The following is a 16,988-nucleotide window of genomic DNA, read 5'->3' on the forward strand; positions in this document are numbered from 1 at the left end:
CCCAAGGAGAGGGGAACGCCTTAGTAGCCACCCACTGGGCCCAGAAGGTAGACACTGATAAATGCTTCTCAAAGCCCTCCCACTGGAACTGCAGAATGTCCAACAAGGAACATTCCAAAAGAGACAACACAACAGGCTCACACCACTTTTGGACGTTACTCCAATGCCTGCCATAAGATTTCAATGCTGCAGGCTTCTGGGATCAATGAATGGTGGCTGTTAAATGCGAGGGAGGCCCTTACACTGCAACCCCCTTCTCTCAACTTCCAGAACGACAGCCAAAGCTGCAGGAAATCCAGAGGTGGTACTGACTGCAGAAAAGGGGAGCAAGGAATCATCCAGGCACCCTGAACCACCATCAACCTGAGAGTGAGGAACGAAGAACACCGAGGCCAAGACGGCACCAACAGGATCACCACCCTGGACACCCCCATCAATCGAGCCAGAAACCTGGGAATGAGAGCAACTGGGAGGAAGACATACAACTGATGGTCCGGCCAAGGATCTGTAAGAGTATCCTCCCCCCAGACTCCATCCTGTTGAGTACTACAACAAAACCTGGGAACCTGCACATTGAGGCAGGAAGAATATAGGTCCAGGAAAGGTACATCAAACCTCCTGCACACCTAAAGAAACACTTCCAGAGAGGGAGATAGAGGAAAGAACTGACCGAGGGCATCTGCCACCCCATTGTCCACCCCCTCACATGAACTGCCACTAGAAATTGAAGGTGCATCTCCTCCATTGGAACAAGGTGAGGGCTACAGCACTCAGGGACTTAGATAGAATACCCCCTTGGTTGTTGAGATATGCCACAGCCACCTGGTTGTATGAGCACACAACCAAGTTGTTCCCCACCAGAAGATGACCCATGACAGCCCGGAAGACTGCCATCAGTTCACTCCAATTGGATGAGTGTCTTCCCTCCTAAAGAGACCACCAAGCTTGCAGAGATCTGTTCCCTAGGGTCACTCCCCAACAAAGGCATCTGCCATCAGCACTAGGGCAGGATCCAGCTGCAAGGGAGCACCCCTGGAGACATTGTCCAGCACCATCCCAATTTCGGAATCACCGCTGGAGGCACTGGAACTTACAACTCAAAGTCTCTGAAGCATGGATCCCAAAAGGACAGAAGATGAAGCCACAAAGGCTTGGGGTGAAACTGAGCCCAAGCCACCATGAACACTGCTGCTGCCATGAACTCCAGCAGGTGAAGTCACCTGTGGACTGGCACAGAAGATATTCCAATTACCTTTTGTGGCAAGGACATCAATGCCACAGCCCTGGGAACTGGAAGGAAGACTCTGCTGAGGGGTACGAAACCGAGCACCTTTAAAGGTCAGGTCCTGACGCAGCTGACACATCTCTCATTTTATCAGAAACCCATTAGCTTTTAGCACACGCCACCTGGAGGTCCTAAAGAACACGTTCCTTCAGCAGGGCTTGAACTAGCCAGTCGTCCAGATAAGGGTACAGGTGGATCCCCCAGAGATGGAGAGAGGCAACCAGAGGGGCCGCCACCTTGGTAAAAATCCTCTGAGCAGACCTGAGGCAGAACGGCAGAACCCTGAACTGATAATGGGTCCCTTGGACACAGAACCTCAGAAACTGTTGGGAGAACAGATGGACTGGGACATGGTAGTAAGCGACCTGCAGATCCAGAGTGCACATCAGATGACCTTTGACCACCAACGGAATAATATACTGCAATGTCTCCATTTTGAAAGAGACATGACACACAAACTTGTTCAGGGCTTTCAAGTCCAAAACCAGCAGGAAGCCCCCGGTGGACTTTGCAACCAAGTAGATGATGGAGTAAAACCTCTTGCCCCTCCCCAAGGGAAGAATCTCCAGAATTGCTCAAGTCTGAAAAAGGGAAGGAATCCCTTGAGACAAAGTGTCCCGCTTCACCAGATTGGAGGGCCAAGGAGTTGGACGCACCCTCCAAAGAAGGGCAAACTACCCCAGACTCCATCCTTAAACCATTCTGCAAAATGTCCAAGACCCAAGCATCTGAGGTGACTCCTTTCAGGCCCAGAGAAAAACTGCAAGTGATCCCCTACCGCATACTTCTGACCCACCATATAGTTAGGAGTGAGGCTTTGGAGGAGGAGGCATGAGTTTTCTCCCACGACCTCTTCCAGCCAGAAACTATCCCTGGGACCGGATAAACTGCCTTTGTATTTGTTGGTGCAAGGGGGATTTGCATTTGAAAGGCTGCTTGTCACCAGAAACTGACTTCAGAGTGGAGGAATGATTTTTTCTCTTTGAACAGCCTGTGAAGATTATCCTCGAGCTCGGCGCCAAACAATACAGATCCATGGAAAGGCATCCGCAGCACTGAAGACTTCTGGGTCACATCTGCTCACCAGTCCTTCATAACCAGATTAACTGAACCACCACACAAGCTCCAACAGAGAGCTCTGAGGCCCTCACAACTTCAAAGGACACACCAGAGAGAAATCCTGCTTCCCTTTCGATATGCTTCAGCACCCTGAAACGTCTTCACTCATCCAAGGCCCTATACAAGGTCTTCGTATCTGAAATGAGAGACTGCGCCACATACGTGCCATAGGTACCAGCTCTGAGAGTCAGATGGGCACCCAAATACACCTTTTTGATGGAGACATCAACGTTCTTGTCCACAGGATCCTTGATGACCGTATCTTCAGCCAAAGACATTCTACCCGCCAAACTGGCCACAAAGGGATCAATGAAAATAAAGGTTGGTAAGTCCTTCTGCACGCCCTGCAATGGCTACAACTTGGCCATAAAGCGGGGCATCAGAATTTTATCTGGATCCTTCCACTCCCATTTGAGAACTTCCTGGCTATAGGGGAGCACTGGTAGATCCACCGGCGTCATACTGTAAAATGAACACAGCGAGGACCATTACGAAGTCTCCGCCATCTCTTCTTCTGGAAATCCCATGTTAGTTTTATGATGCCTAATAAGGTCTGGCAACATTTCCCATGAGATGGACTTGCCGTCTCCTCCTAAGGGCCTGGCCCCTCCTCATTAGACCCTGAAGACTGAGAAACAACAGTAGGAACCCCTTTGGCCTTCCGGTATCCCACATTTCCAGGAAAGTCCTCCTTACGCTTCTTTGAATGAGGAGGCAAAGGTGAAAGCGATGAAGAAGATGTGGAGGCCCAAGAAGACACCACCACGTGCTTTCATTTGTAAGTATGTTTCCCCGTGGTCACAAAAAAAACTCCCTACAGAGAGCCAAAGCAGACATTCACGGACACGACAAATGCGGACAATCACCAAAATTTGGGAATATGCATATTAACATTAACATGAGTGGACCTGGGAGCCTGACTCAATTTGAAAGTACACTTATTTTTCATTGGTGTGCATAGATTTTTTTTGTTTCAGGCACCATAGTCAGTGCTCTAAAAAAAATATTTTCTGTTAGCTTGTTGTGTGATGGTCATGTTTTGTTGCAATTAATTGGTTGGACGATGATTCTCAGCATCTGCACGGGATGGGAAGTAGATGTATTTTATCTTGAATATTCAATGATTTCATTATGTGCTTTGTCTTTAGTTGAAGAGACTTGCCCCTGCCCTACTTTGCGGGCGGACGTTTCCTCTCTGTCTCTTGAGACTTAATGATCCTTACATTTACACTCATAGACTTACTTCCTAGAACAAATACATTTCTCTTTTTCTTGTTTGGAACTTTTATTTGTTTCTACTTTCGATGCTATATGTGCTGACATTAGCTGCTTCAAACTTTTCAGACTTACCCACAATGTTGCTTTAGGGAGTTTCCCTTTAATTAATTGACTTTTATCTCACTTTGCATATGCTGCCATTAATAGCATGTACTTGCATTTGCTGAATTGAATTGCCTGGATCATATTGTATTCAGGTAATTACTGATTTATGCTTAAGTTATTAAGTTTGGGATTGTAAATTTACTAATGTCTTAATAATCTTTAATGATTAAAAAAATTACTCTTCTCCATCATTTTTGTGGGGGCAAATTCTGCTTCACTGTCATTGGTATATTGCTGAATTTATGATTTTAGCCACAGTTTGGGATAAAGGTCCATCTCAGAGGACATAGCAGAAAGTTTGCACCGTTTGTGTGGTGCAATCACCATCCTTCTCTTTCCTGCTATCAAGACCTGGGGATAATGTTACAAAGGCCTGGCCTTCAGCTTGTCTTCTTCACCCAGAATAGAGTACAGAACTTTGCTAGGGAATTTGCGTCTCTCTCATGCCACAGTGCACTAAGTAAGTCTCCTGGAGTTGCAGCCCTATGGTGCTCAATGTTTGTTAGCTGTAAATTTCATCACTTTTAACACTAGTGATTTAAGTTGATCCTAGCATCTTTTTTACATTGTTATAAGAATCTATTCTAAATACTGTGGTATCTGTCTACATCATCGATGCAGTAACATATCTCTGATCTACACTAAGTTCAGCAGGTTCATTTTTCTGCTCAAAATGAGATAATGGGTATCTTCTTCTGAAGCTGAAGAATTCATCACCAGGACCAGCCTGGAATCAAAATCAGCCCCAGCATATATGTCCCAACCAATTGCACTCTACAGGACACCACGACCAGAATGGGGACAAAAGGGCTTTAATGATTGATCATGTCAGCCCATCCAAGTCTGGATAGAGCCCCTGGCCTGTTTCCCACCAAGAAAATGCCTCAACAGCATAAGACACACAGAAATATGGAGGTAATTGCACATCTCCTCATCAGGAGAAACTGCATATCAGGATGCTTTAAGCGAGGAAGGAAATAATTGGATATTTGCAGAAGAGTAAGGTGATTGCAGTATATGACCAACAATGAAGGATATTTTCAGGATTCCAAATGATAATAAATGGAAAAAACACATTTCTGAGAATAGCAAGATTGTGTAGTATTCTCTCCTTGAATTTCCAACACAAAAGCCCTGAACTGACTAGAAAGAGCTTGCAAACAAGTAATATGTACCAGAGTGCAACCATCCTCTTCGCTGTGCTTGTCACTGCTGCATGATCAGAGCAATTCTCTGGGCCTCATAAACATTACCTACACAAAGCACCCACCTCTACAATGCTACTGACATCACCACTGCACTAAACGTCTACTAAAAAGCCTGCTCTCCTTCCCTGTATAAGGCACTCATTGCACAACAGTGAAGCATATTTCTGACCCCACTGGATCTAGGAAGTTTGCTTGCCCCTATTGCAGCAGGCCCAAATTCCTCTGCTTGGCTCCCTTCTAAGACAACTGACCGCATCATACAAATATTACATATAAAGTACTTTCCAGGAAAGCTTGGGCCAGGCGTATTAAAGAACTGGTTTCAAAAATCGGTTGCAAATTGCTCACTGAATGTTTGGGACAAGAAACATACTTTGGAAACCAGCTATTCCATTTCTAAACCCATTCACTGATTTGGAAGTTTCAGATATTCGTTGGTTGCTCCGTTTCTGACTGTTTGGTTGCAGGCTAGGTGGATGTGTGAGGGAATTGCTATTCAAAAACAGCAAATAATTCTTCATTTGGGTGCAGATTTATCAAGATATTGCGTCAATGCAAAGTCACACAAGTGATGCATAGCAGCACAAAGACTTGAAATAGACCTTAATTTCATTCACAGAGTGCTTTGTCCTGCTTTGTTCCGCTTTACATCCGGGGGTCGTTATATAGGTGGTGTTTGAGCATTTCAGCGCAAGCAGCAATTTTTTGTACAGCCGGACGCTCTTTAGGCCGATGAATCTTTTGGCTAAGTGGGACTCTCTTCACCCGAGATCAGTCAATCCAATGTAATCAATAATCAATAACGAACGTAAGCAATGCCCTGATCAACATAACACTTAACAATTAATCCAGAATACATTTCGGCGAACCATGACCTTCCGGTCATGAATAACCACACCAGTTTATTGCAAAGTTAGTGAATTTATTTCCCTATATTAACAAAGCTAGCACAATATAGATGTGTCTCAACACCAAATGATAAACGTAAATGAACATTAATAGCTGTCCATAACGACGAAACAGGTGCAATCTATGCAGCATTTGAATAACAAGGCATTCGATGATAGCAATGCAAATCACTAAAACTATAATCTGTAATGAACTAATTGCATACATTTAGTCAGCATAACAAGGTCTCAAATTGCATCGTGCAACAAAAAGAATCCTCATCTAACCTCAAATTAGCATCGGCATGTGGGACTTCATGCAAAAACAATTTAGCAACATTAATTTGGAAAACTCCTAACTAGGGCTCTTATCAAAAATCAGCAGTTGGTTACCTAAAAGAAACACAATGCAATTGTACAATGTCCTTTCATATTTACCAATTTCAATCAGCATTCAAGGAAGTCTTCGTCTCACAGGTACCGTTTCTCGATCAGCATGGGACGGGGCAAAGGGGCAAGGTGGACGGGGCAATTGCCTCACGGCGGCAAGATAAAACTACTACTTCATGCAAAGGGATCAAAGTTAAAGTCTCTAGGGCAAGAATCATTTAAAGTCTCTTTCTCTCGATTCGATTAGAGAAAGCATCAGAGTCTCTTTCAAAATGGCATCGCAACAAGGTGGGCCATAATAGCTGCAATGTCCTGCAAAATGGCGGGTATCGGGCTGGTAATGGCTACTTTCTTCTCGTGCACCTGGTTTAAATAGACAACAGTTCAAACCCAGTAGGGTCTTCCATTGGAGGGTTCATAGGTTGGCTTCAAATTGTCCAATCAAAAACAACAGTTCTCAAGCTTTTACTTAAGCATACATTATCCTTGGAGACGGGTACGCAAGTTGCAACATTTTATACCAATTAACTCACTTTCAGAGCTTCCATTGTCCGCACCTGCAGATTGACCTTGGAGCAAAGAGAAAAAATGCCAGGCTGGCACGAAACCTTAAGATAAGCATGTGAACGATCTCAGTGGAAAAGTACAGCTTCAAGCAGAAATACACGTTTATTAGCACATTGGAAAAATACGAGCATCTAAATCGTGAGACCAGACAACTAGGCCGAAGCCTGCACTAAAGTTATGCTAAGCTAAAACATTTCAAACAAGCAAATCATAGCACACGTTTACGATTATGTTAGATTCGTAAAATTCTAATACATCACGTTATATAAAGCACGCTTATAAATGTTGGCAAACTACTCTGAGGGCACATTTTGTCCCCGTACAATCTTTATTAGTTCAGTTAAAGTCACTCTTGATTATTGCAGCACTACGTTTAAGCACTAATAAATGTAAAACCTTCATTTCAGCTTCATCAATCCCTCCTCTGATGACTACTTGTCATCACACAAACTATTCCCACAAATTTTATTCCATTAAATTTCTGTCAGTTCTCTTTTCCTTTTAGTTCCCCTAGTTTTCGCTTTGTATTCTTCTGCCATTCTTTTCATCATTTTCTCTTCCTTCCTTCTTTTAATTCTTTCCATAATCATTATTATTCCCCTTTTTATTCCCCAAATTCCAAATATACAAATCAGTGCTATTAATATTCCCTGTATTATTTTTAGTAATATTCCATTCCAAATTCCACCAAGCCAATTTCCCACTGAAGCAAGTCCTTTTCCAACCTTCTCCCACACTCCTTGTTCTTTCAGTTCCTTCAAATCTGCACTCTCTTTTGTTAGATTAGCAAGCATTGTTTTAATCTTCACACTATTATCTGGTATATACGTGCAACAGTGTCGTGCACCAAGCATTTTGCAAACGCCGCCATCCTTTGCTAAAAGAATATCTAAGGCAAGCCTGTTTTGAAGAGTCATAGCTCTTTCCGCTGCAAGTTCAGCATCTATCAGGATTATAGCACCTGAAAACTTTGTCAACATGTTATCCACTATAGTAGACAACTTTCTTATTTTGATGTAATTCAACACAACTCCCAATGAAGGAATCATGGCTCCAAATATATCTCCTACCACAGCAGCTGCGGTCTCTCTTTTCTGGATACAATGGGATCCAGATGTCTTTGGAATCATCGATAGGTCATCCAGTTGATAAACCTTTGGGAACACTATACCCAAATAACATCTCCCCCACCATCCCTTCGGAAGACGATAATAGGCATTATACCCACAAATGTAATATACACCTGGTATGACAGGGTCAAGTCCGTTCATCATGAATGTCCATTTGGCCTTAAAGATAAACGTATGTTTACACTCACTTGCTCCTACGAAAATGTTATCATAATAAGATTCACCTCGATATATACAAAATTTCCCTACATGCCAAGCATCTAAAGCTATTCTCCCTTGTGTTTTTATTGCGGCAAAATCATAATGATCTACTGAAGTCCTCTTACTTAGCTCTTTTTCTAATTTCGCATTCATTTGTGCCCTTCTATCATCTGTGCGATCTAAAAAGCTTATTTCTACTGCAGTGAGCGAGCAGGTAAGATTTTCCCTATGAGCGTGAGCCGTTTCAAAAGGTTGCATTGGCTCGAAAAATTCCCTCATTATTTTAGCATCCCAATCTTTAGCAATCTGGCTTAGCTGCGCTATTATAGGAACATATGCAAAGGTAACATCATAATTTGAGTAAAAATACTGTATGTTAGTTTGACCATAAAATCTAGAAGTCACTATACTACATGTAATCCCGTATGTAAGAGGCATGTAGTGATAAGTCACCCCTTCCTTTACTGATGTCGGTATCTGTGTACACACATAACAATCTTTCGCATCCATAGTCTCAACATATTCTGTTAGCAAGCGATAGAAAACATTATACGAAAGTTCCTTCTTATCATGCAAGTGTCTCTCATCTAATTCTAGTCTTTTCAATGCAGTTAGTTCAGTGACAGTAACAGGAGCAAAAGTAGAAGCATCGGTTCTCTCATTCTCACCCTTCCCACGTGTAGCGAGCACTATTCCCACTATTATTAGTACACATGCAATTATCAAGCCTATACACGCATATTTACAATATTTCTTTCTACTGTTTTGTGTAGCCATGATCTGTATAGAATCAGAGAGCTAGAAGCACCTATAAAGAAACTATTTAGCAATTCAGTTACAAAGCTGAACGAGCGCAATGTTCACACAGTTTTCTTCGAGAGGCCAGTCACTTATCGGTTAGCAGCATTTGTCTCAATTCGGCAATAACTCAGTCTTTATCAGTTCAGCAAGTGTCTCATCCGGTTTAGCAATGTCTCAGCTGGTTGTTTGTATCTCGTTAGATTGTAGCAAGCAATGTCATTTATCACCCTTTCAATCAACAGCGTCCATAAAACTTTTCTTTTCTATTGGTATCTCTTCTTCTTCGTTCTCGAGGCTTAGAGATACAAATTCGTCAGTCCAATCGTCATTGACTGCATAGGCCCATTCTGGACCGGAATATCTCCTGTTCGGTATCCTTTTCCTTTTCAATTTTGCTTCTCTTTTCGATTCTGCTTCGCTGGTACTTTCCTCTTTGGCCAAGTCTTTTCTTTCACTTGGGGTTGGTACCACGACAGACACTTCCTTTCTTTTCTCTTTTACTTTTGGCCTTTCTCCGTCGTTAAAATTTTCTCTAGTTTTTAGTTTTATTGGCGATATACTTAGTCTCCTCTTTGCACTGTGTCCACTTGATGGACCTGCGATCTTTTCTGTGGAAGCTTGAACAGTTTCGTTCTGTCCTGCCTTGTCCCCTCCTTCTGGGGAATCGATCACGTTCTCTTTTTCTTTTTCTGTATCGTCTGCTTCTGGGAAAGCCCTCCTCTGATCAGGCTCTCCTGCTTCTTCACCTCTTTCGAGCCCTTCGTCACCGTTACTTTCGTCAGGCTCTTTATCACTTTCAGCTGCTTCAGGCTCTTTGTCACCTTCAGCTGCTTCAGGCTCTTTGCTACCCTCAGCTGCTTCAGGCTCTTTGTCACCTTCAGCTGCTTCGTCGCTGTCTGAGGTCTCTCCTTGGTCTTCCCCAAGTGAGTCGGTCGTTTCGTCCTCAGAGAATACTTCTCTCTCCTCTGTTCCTGCCTGTTCGCTTTCAGTTCGGTTTGGCTCTGTCTCAGCGCTTAGCACTGTTTTATCAGGCACTGGCAGTTTCAGCGCTTCAACTTCCTCATTTGTGGGACACAACACTTTCTTTGTGTGACTGGCGTGAATCCAGTTGGGAACTCCCGCACACTTCACAGCGGTAGTTGTCGTCAGGATCACTTGGAAAGGGCCTTTCCAACGGGGTTCCAGACACGACTTCCTCACGTGCTTCTTTACCACGACCCAGTCACCTGCTTTCAGTGTGTGTCCTGGACCTTGAATCGGTGGCAAGGTGGTCGCTTCCACCTGGTGAGAGAAAGAGCGAACCACGTCAGCCAGACCTTTGCAGTAGTCTAACACCATATCATCTGTAATATTCAAAAGCGCGTTTGCGGGAACTGCAGGCAGTCTCATAGCCCTGCCCATGAGAATTTCGTGCGGAGACAATCCAGTCTTTCTGTCAGGGGTGTTTCTCATTGACATTAACACCAAAGGCAATGCGTCAGGCCATTTCAAATTTGTCGATGCACATATTTTCGCCATTCTTGATTTCAGCGTACCATTCATTTGTTCCACCAGTCCTGAGGCTTCTGGGCGATAGATAGAATGCAGTTTTTGCTCAATGTTCAGCGCTTCGCAAAGTAACTTTATCACCTTGTTATTGAAGTGACTTCCTCTATCTGATTCTAAAGAGATCGGGAATCCGAAATGTGGTATTAACTCCCTCAACAATAGCTTTGCAACTGTAAGGCTGTCATTTCTACGTGTGGGGTATGCCTCAATCCAGTGACTAAAAATGCACACAATCACCAACACATATTTCAGACCTCCATGCACAGGCATCTCAATGAAGTCCATCTGCATTCTACTAAACGGGCCACTCGCCCTACCAATGTGGCTCGCGTTCACAACCGTTCCCTTCCCTGGGTTCATCTGCTGGCAAGTGACACATCGATGGCAAACTGCTTCTGCAGCTTGACGGAATCTGGGGTTAAACCAATCAGTTTTGAACAATCTTATCATGGCATCTCTCCCTAGGTGAGCCTGCCCATGATAGAACCGCGCAAGCTGCGATAAGAGACCATTTGGCAAAACAAATTTTCCCTCATTTGAAACCCATAACTCATCTGGTCTCTTTATACATTGTGATTTAATCCAGGAATCTCTTTCATCCTCCCTGACGTTATTCTGTAATGCTTTTAATTCATCCATTGTATCTATGACCTTCAAGGCAAATGCTTCAGCTGGTTCGAGTTCTGGTTCACTTATTGAGTTCCATTCATCCCTGAGTAATATACAGTTCAAGGCACAAAATCTTGCGACTTGATCCGCATATGCATTTCCCAGAGAAACATAGTCCTGTCCTTTTGTATGAGCACTACACTTTACCACTGCAACTTCGGCTGGCATTTGAATGGCGTGTAACAATTCCCTTATTCTCTCCCCGTTTTTCACTGGGGATCCTGAAGAAGTCAGGAAACCTCTCTGTGACGATAGTTGGCCAAAGTCGTGCACAATTCCAAACCCGTACTGACTATCAGTGTAAATGGTGACTTTCATCAGTGTAGACAATTGGCATGCTCTTGTAAGGGCTACAAGTTCTGCTACTTGTGCAGAATAGACTCCTTGGAGCCAGGATGCTTCCAAGACACCTGTTACAGTACATACAGCATATCCTGCTTTCAAAATTCCCATCCCATCTCTTAGACATGAACCATCAACAAAAACAATTTGGTCATTTTCATCAAGCTTAGTATCCTTAATGTCAGGTCGGGGTTTTGTGCAAAATTCAGTCACCTGAAGGCAGTCATGCTCGACGTCTTCAGCGTTCTCAATTTCAGCATTTTCACCAGGAAGCAAGGTTGCTGGATTCAACGTAGTGCACCTTTTCAGCTGCACATTCGGTGAGCCCAGAATTATCGTTTCATACCTTGTGAGTCTTGCTCCAGTCATGTGTTGCGTTCGGGAGCGGGTCAAAAGTATCTCAACTGAGTGAGGGACCATGACTGTTACTGGGTGTCCCATCACTATTCCTTCACTCTGAGTGAGGCTGATACCAACTGCTGCTACGGCGCGCAAACACCCTGGAAGTGCTGCTGCGACCGGATCCAAAGTAGCTGAAAAATACGCCACTGGTCTGTTTATGCCACCATGGGCTTGAGTCAAGACAGACAAAGAACATGCATCACATTCATGACAAAACAATGTGAAAGGCTTTGTGTAATCAGGCATACCTAAAGCTGGAGCCCTGCACATGCATTCTTTCAATTCGATAAAAGCATCCATCTCATCTCCTTTCAGCTCAATTTGATCCAAGGCATCCTTCTGGGTCAGCTTCAGTAAAGGCTTTGCTAGAGTTGAGAAGTTGGGAATCCACTGACGACAGTAGCTTACCATTCCCAAAAACTTCCTCACCTCCCTCCTTGTCTTTGGTGGACTCATTTGAAGTACACTCATTATTCTTTCCTTCATTATTCTCAGTGACCCTTTCTCTATCTGGTGACCCAAGTATTTCACTTTCTTCTGACAGAACTGCAATTTGGAAGGAGACACCTTGTGTCCATTCCTTCCCAAATGGTTCAACAGAGCAATGGTATCGGCTGTGCAGCCACTTTCTGTCTTTGATGCAATCAGTAAGTCATCGATGTACTGTACTAGGGTTGACTCGAATGGCAATTCTAATGCTTCCAAGTCTTTCTTTAGAATCTGATTGAAAATTGATGGTGACTCAGAAAACCCTTGAGGAATTCGACACCAACTGTACACTCTGTCTAAGAATTTGAAACAAAAGAGAAATTGACTGTCCTCATGAAGAGGCACCGAAAAGTATGCTTGTGACAAGTCGATGACTGAGAACCACTCGGCATCGCAAGGGACTTGAAACATTATCACAGCTGGATTTGGTACGACAGGGCAACATTTAATTATGATGTCATTTATCTTCCTCAAGTCCTGTACAATTCGGACCTTTCCACTCGGCTTTATTAGTCCCATGATTGGTGAATTACATGGACTGCTTAACACTTCTTTCAGTACTCCCTGCTTTTCAAATTCGTCAATGAGTTGGGCAACTTTCATGAGGGTGTCTTGTGCCATGTGGTATTGTGGGGTCTGGGGAAAGGTTGCATTGGGCTTTACAGTCACTTTCACTGGTTCCACTCCTTTCATCAATCCCACCTCTTTCCCTGTCATATCCCACACTTCCTTTCCGACTGTTTCCCGTAATTCAGTTGGAATATCTTCTTCAGTTATCATCGGGAAAAGACAAATCAGAGGATACTCTTCATCGACAGTTTCCATCTCATCCCCCTCTACACTGTCCTCTTCTTCCCCATCACTGCTCGTCTGAATTTTAATTCCATCGTTCGAGCACATAATCGAACATCCCAATTTGCACAATAGGTCTCTCCCTAACAGTGCTATCGGGCTTGAGTCACATACCACAAATTTATGTAACCCTTGATAGTTACCAATGCTGACTGGTACTGGATCTGTGATTGGGTTCGTCAGGTGCCTGTTTGCTACTCCCACCACTTGAACTGTTCTCCCTGAGAGTGGCAAATTCGGTACTTCAATGCTCTTAACAGTTGAACGTGTGGCTCCTGTGTCAACCAAGAATGAGACACGATGACCCATTACTCTTCCCTCCACGTACGGACCCTTTTGAACAACTTCCAAGGATGCTGCAAGCACACAATCTCCTTCCTCTCCTGAACTTTCACTCTCCCATACATTGTTTATTCCACTCTCACTGTGTAATGGGGATTGTTGTATGGTGCCATTTGTATCCATTACATGACCCGAGACCTGTGGAGGAACCATCACTTGCTGCTGACTCATTGGTGCCAAAGGTATTTGCATTTGCTGATTAGGTACCATGGGAAACTGCTGTTGCATTGGCTGCATTTGCGTCATCTGCATACGGGGCATCTGCATCTGCTGCGGCTGCATAGGCTGTAATCCCTGCAGCTGATTTATGGTCTGGAAATTTGGGTTTGGACCTCTCATTTTCGGTCCCCTCATTGTCTGAAATGCATTGACATCATTGTTTTGCTGACCAACACCTGCACCTTCCTGCACCACCATCGGGCACTCGCGTTTCCAATGTCCGACAATTCCGCACACGTGACACGGCATCACCTTTTTCAATGCCTGCACACCATTCGGAGTCACAACAGTGTTCAAATCCGGACCATTATTCCCAAAACCTCCTCTGCCTCTGCCTCTCGCCTGTGGCTGAAACATCATATTTCCCTGCAACTGCGGCTGCGGTTGCGGTACCTGCTGTTGGAACCCTTGCAAACCTTGCAGACCTGTCTGAGCTGCTTTAAGTTGCATCATCATCACCTTCTCTTTCAACCTTTTCTGTTTCACTTCAATTTCGTCGCTACAGTATTTCGCATAATTCAACACCTCATCAATAGGTTTCGACTGCCAACAAATCAAATGCGACTTTATCATCTGACTTATCTCTGGTCTCAGCCCTTCCACAAATCTAAACACAAAATGAAGCATGTCCTTCGCCTCTATTGTCTCCGTGCCACTGTAGTTCTTGAACGCCTTCAACAACCTCTCATAGTAACTATGAATCGACTCTTTAGCCTCTTGGGCAGTTCGATCTATCTTCTGCCAATCCACGTTTTTCGCGGCCACCTTCGTCTTCAAATGCTCAATCACCTTATAGTACAAGCTCATCACCATAGCGGAAGGTGCACCCGTATCCCTGTCTCTCTCTGGTTCACTTGTCGGCCAACCTACAGCTCTTTTGCATTTTGTGATTCAGACGAAACCACAGCACTGAGACCGCCCTCCTCGCCGCCACAGATGACATCAGACATCAAATGGACAACGGCGAAACCTCAGCCTTCATCCTCCTCGACCTATCAGCCGCTTTTGACACCGTCTGACACCGCACCCTACTGACCCGCCTCCAGGAAGCCGGCATCCAAGATAAAGCCCTCCACTGGATCTCATCCTTCCTCTCCGACAGAACGCAGAGAGTCCGTCTCTCCCCTTTCCGCTCCAAAGCCACCAACCTCATCTGCGGCGTCCCCCAAGGATCCTCCCTCAGCCCCACGTTGTTCAACGTCTACATGGCCCCCCTCGCTCAACTGGCCCGCCAACATCATCTCAGCATCATCTCCTACGCCGACGATACCCAGCTCGTCCTCTCCCTGACCAAAGACCCGCTCACCGCCAAAACAAACCTCCACGAGGGACTAAAATCCATCGCCGATTGGATGAACAACAGTCGCCTGAAACTCAACTCCGACAAGACGGAAGTCCTCATCCTCGGACGCACTCCCTCGGCCTGGAACGACTCATGGTGGCCCTCCGTCCTCGGACCCCCACCCACCCCTGCCAGCCACGCAAGAAACCTCGGCTTCATCCTGGACTCCGCCCTCACCATGTCCAAACAGGTCAGCGCCGTCTCCTCCTCCTGTTTCAACACCCTTCGAATGCTCCGCAGAATCTTCAAGTGGATTCCAACAGAAACCAGAAAGACGGTGACCCAGGCCCTCGTCAGCAGCAGACTTGACTACGGCAACGCACTCTACACAGGCATCCCAACCAAAGACATCAAACGCCTCCAACGTATCCAAAATGCCTCCGCCCGAATGATCCTCAACATACCCCGCCGAAGTCACATCTCCCCTCACCTAAAGGAACTCCACTGGCTCCCGGTAGACAAGAGGATCACCTTCAAACTCCTGACCCACGCTCACAAGGCACTTCACAACACCAGACCCTCCTACCTCAACACCAGACTCAACTTCTACACTCCAACACGTCAACTCCGATCCGCCAACCTCGCCCTCGCCATCGTACCCCGAATCCAGCGCAAGACATCCGGCGGCAGATCCTTCTCCTTCCTCGCCGCCAAGACCTGGAACTCTCTCCCCACATCTCTTCGCCAGACCCAGGACCTCCTCGCATTCAGAAGGCTCCTCAAGACCTGGCTCTTCGACCACTAAACCAGCAGTGCTCCTCCCCCTCCCACCCCCCCCTCAGCGCCTCGAAACCCTGACGGGTACATAGCGCGCTTTATAAATACTATGATTGATTGATTGATTTGCAATCCTCCCACAAATCTGCCGGAACCACAATCTCAAAGAGGGTGTTCAGATCTTCCCAAAGACATTTTGCAAGCTTCACAAACCTATCAGTCTGCTGATACCATTCAATCGGTTTCTCTCTCAGTTTGGGAAAATCATCCGTAAAAGACTGAATGTCGCTTCTGTGCCACGGTACATGTATTAATTTTCCCCCTGCTGTCTCCCTCATTGGTAACATGGTTACTGCATCACTACTCTGCGGTCTTTTCTCGTTGAGCTCTGGGACACTGTCTTTCCTCTTTTCCTTTCTCTTTACCCATCTGCTTTCCCATTTGTCTAAGCACCTCCACACTTGTGCACTCTGCAGCAATTCTCTAAGGTGCGCCTTCATGCCTGCTGACCTCATGTGTTCAAAATCTGTGGTCCCGAAATCCAATCTATAGCTCCTGCTCAAGTGTTTTGTCTTGTCTATATCAACCCCGTTTTTGTCAGCTATTTCTTGCAAGCTTCTATGTACCTTGTTCACTTCTCTCGTAATCCTGGGACATAGATACCTCAGCTCTTCTTCCGAGTAGGACTCTAACCTATTCACTCCCATAGTCCCTTCCACCAATTCTTGTGCTTCCATGTTCAACCTGACCCTATTCAGATAGTCTTCTCCCTTCCCACTGGCTGAGCTTTGTGTGGAATTCAGACTGTTGAACCAATGTGTCAGCTGTTGCGCATTCAACCCCATCAATGTAGCATTCACATCAACTGCCATCGATGGTTGCGGCAACTTTTCAGTGTTCGATGATAGCGGTATCATCAGTGGGGGACTCGACCTCACCAGTGTTGACTGAGCACATATGGGACTAAACTCCATCAAGGACCCAGATCCAGTTGGCTGAGCCGCTATCGGAGTTATCCCTGGAGTGTTTTCTATGCACCTCCTTTCTGTCCCATTCTGCAGCATTGATCCCTGACCGCTCATACCTAAGTTAGGC

Source organism: Pleurodeles waltl, chromosome 3_1, assembly GCF_031143425.1.
Source record: "Pleurodeles waltl isolate 20211129_DDA chromosome 3_1, aPleWal1.hap1.20221129, whole genome shotgun sequence".
In the NCBI taxonomy this organism is placed as follows: Eukaryota; Metazoa; Chordata; class Amphibia; order Caudata; family Salamandridae; genus Pleurodeles; species Pleurodeles waltl.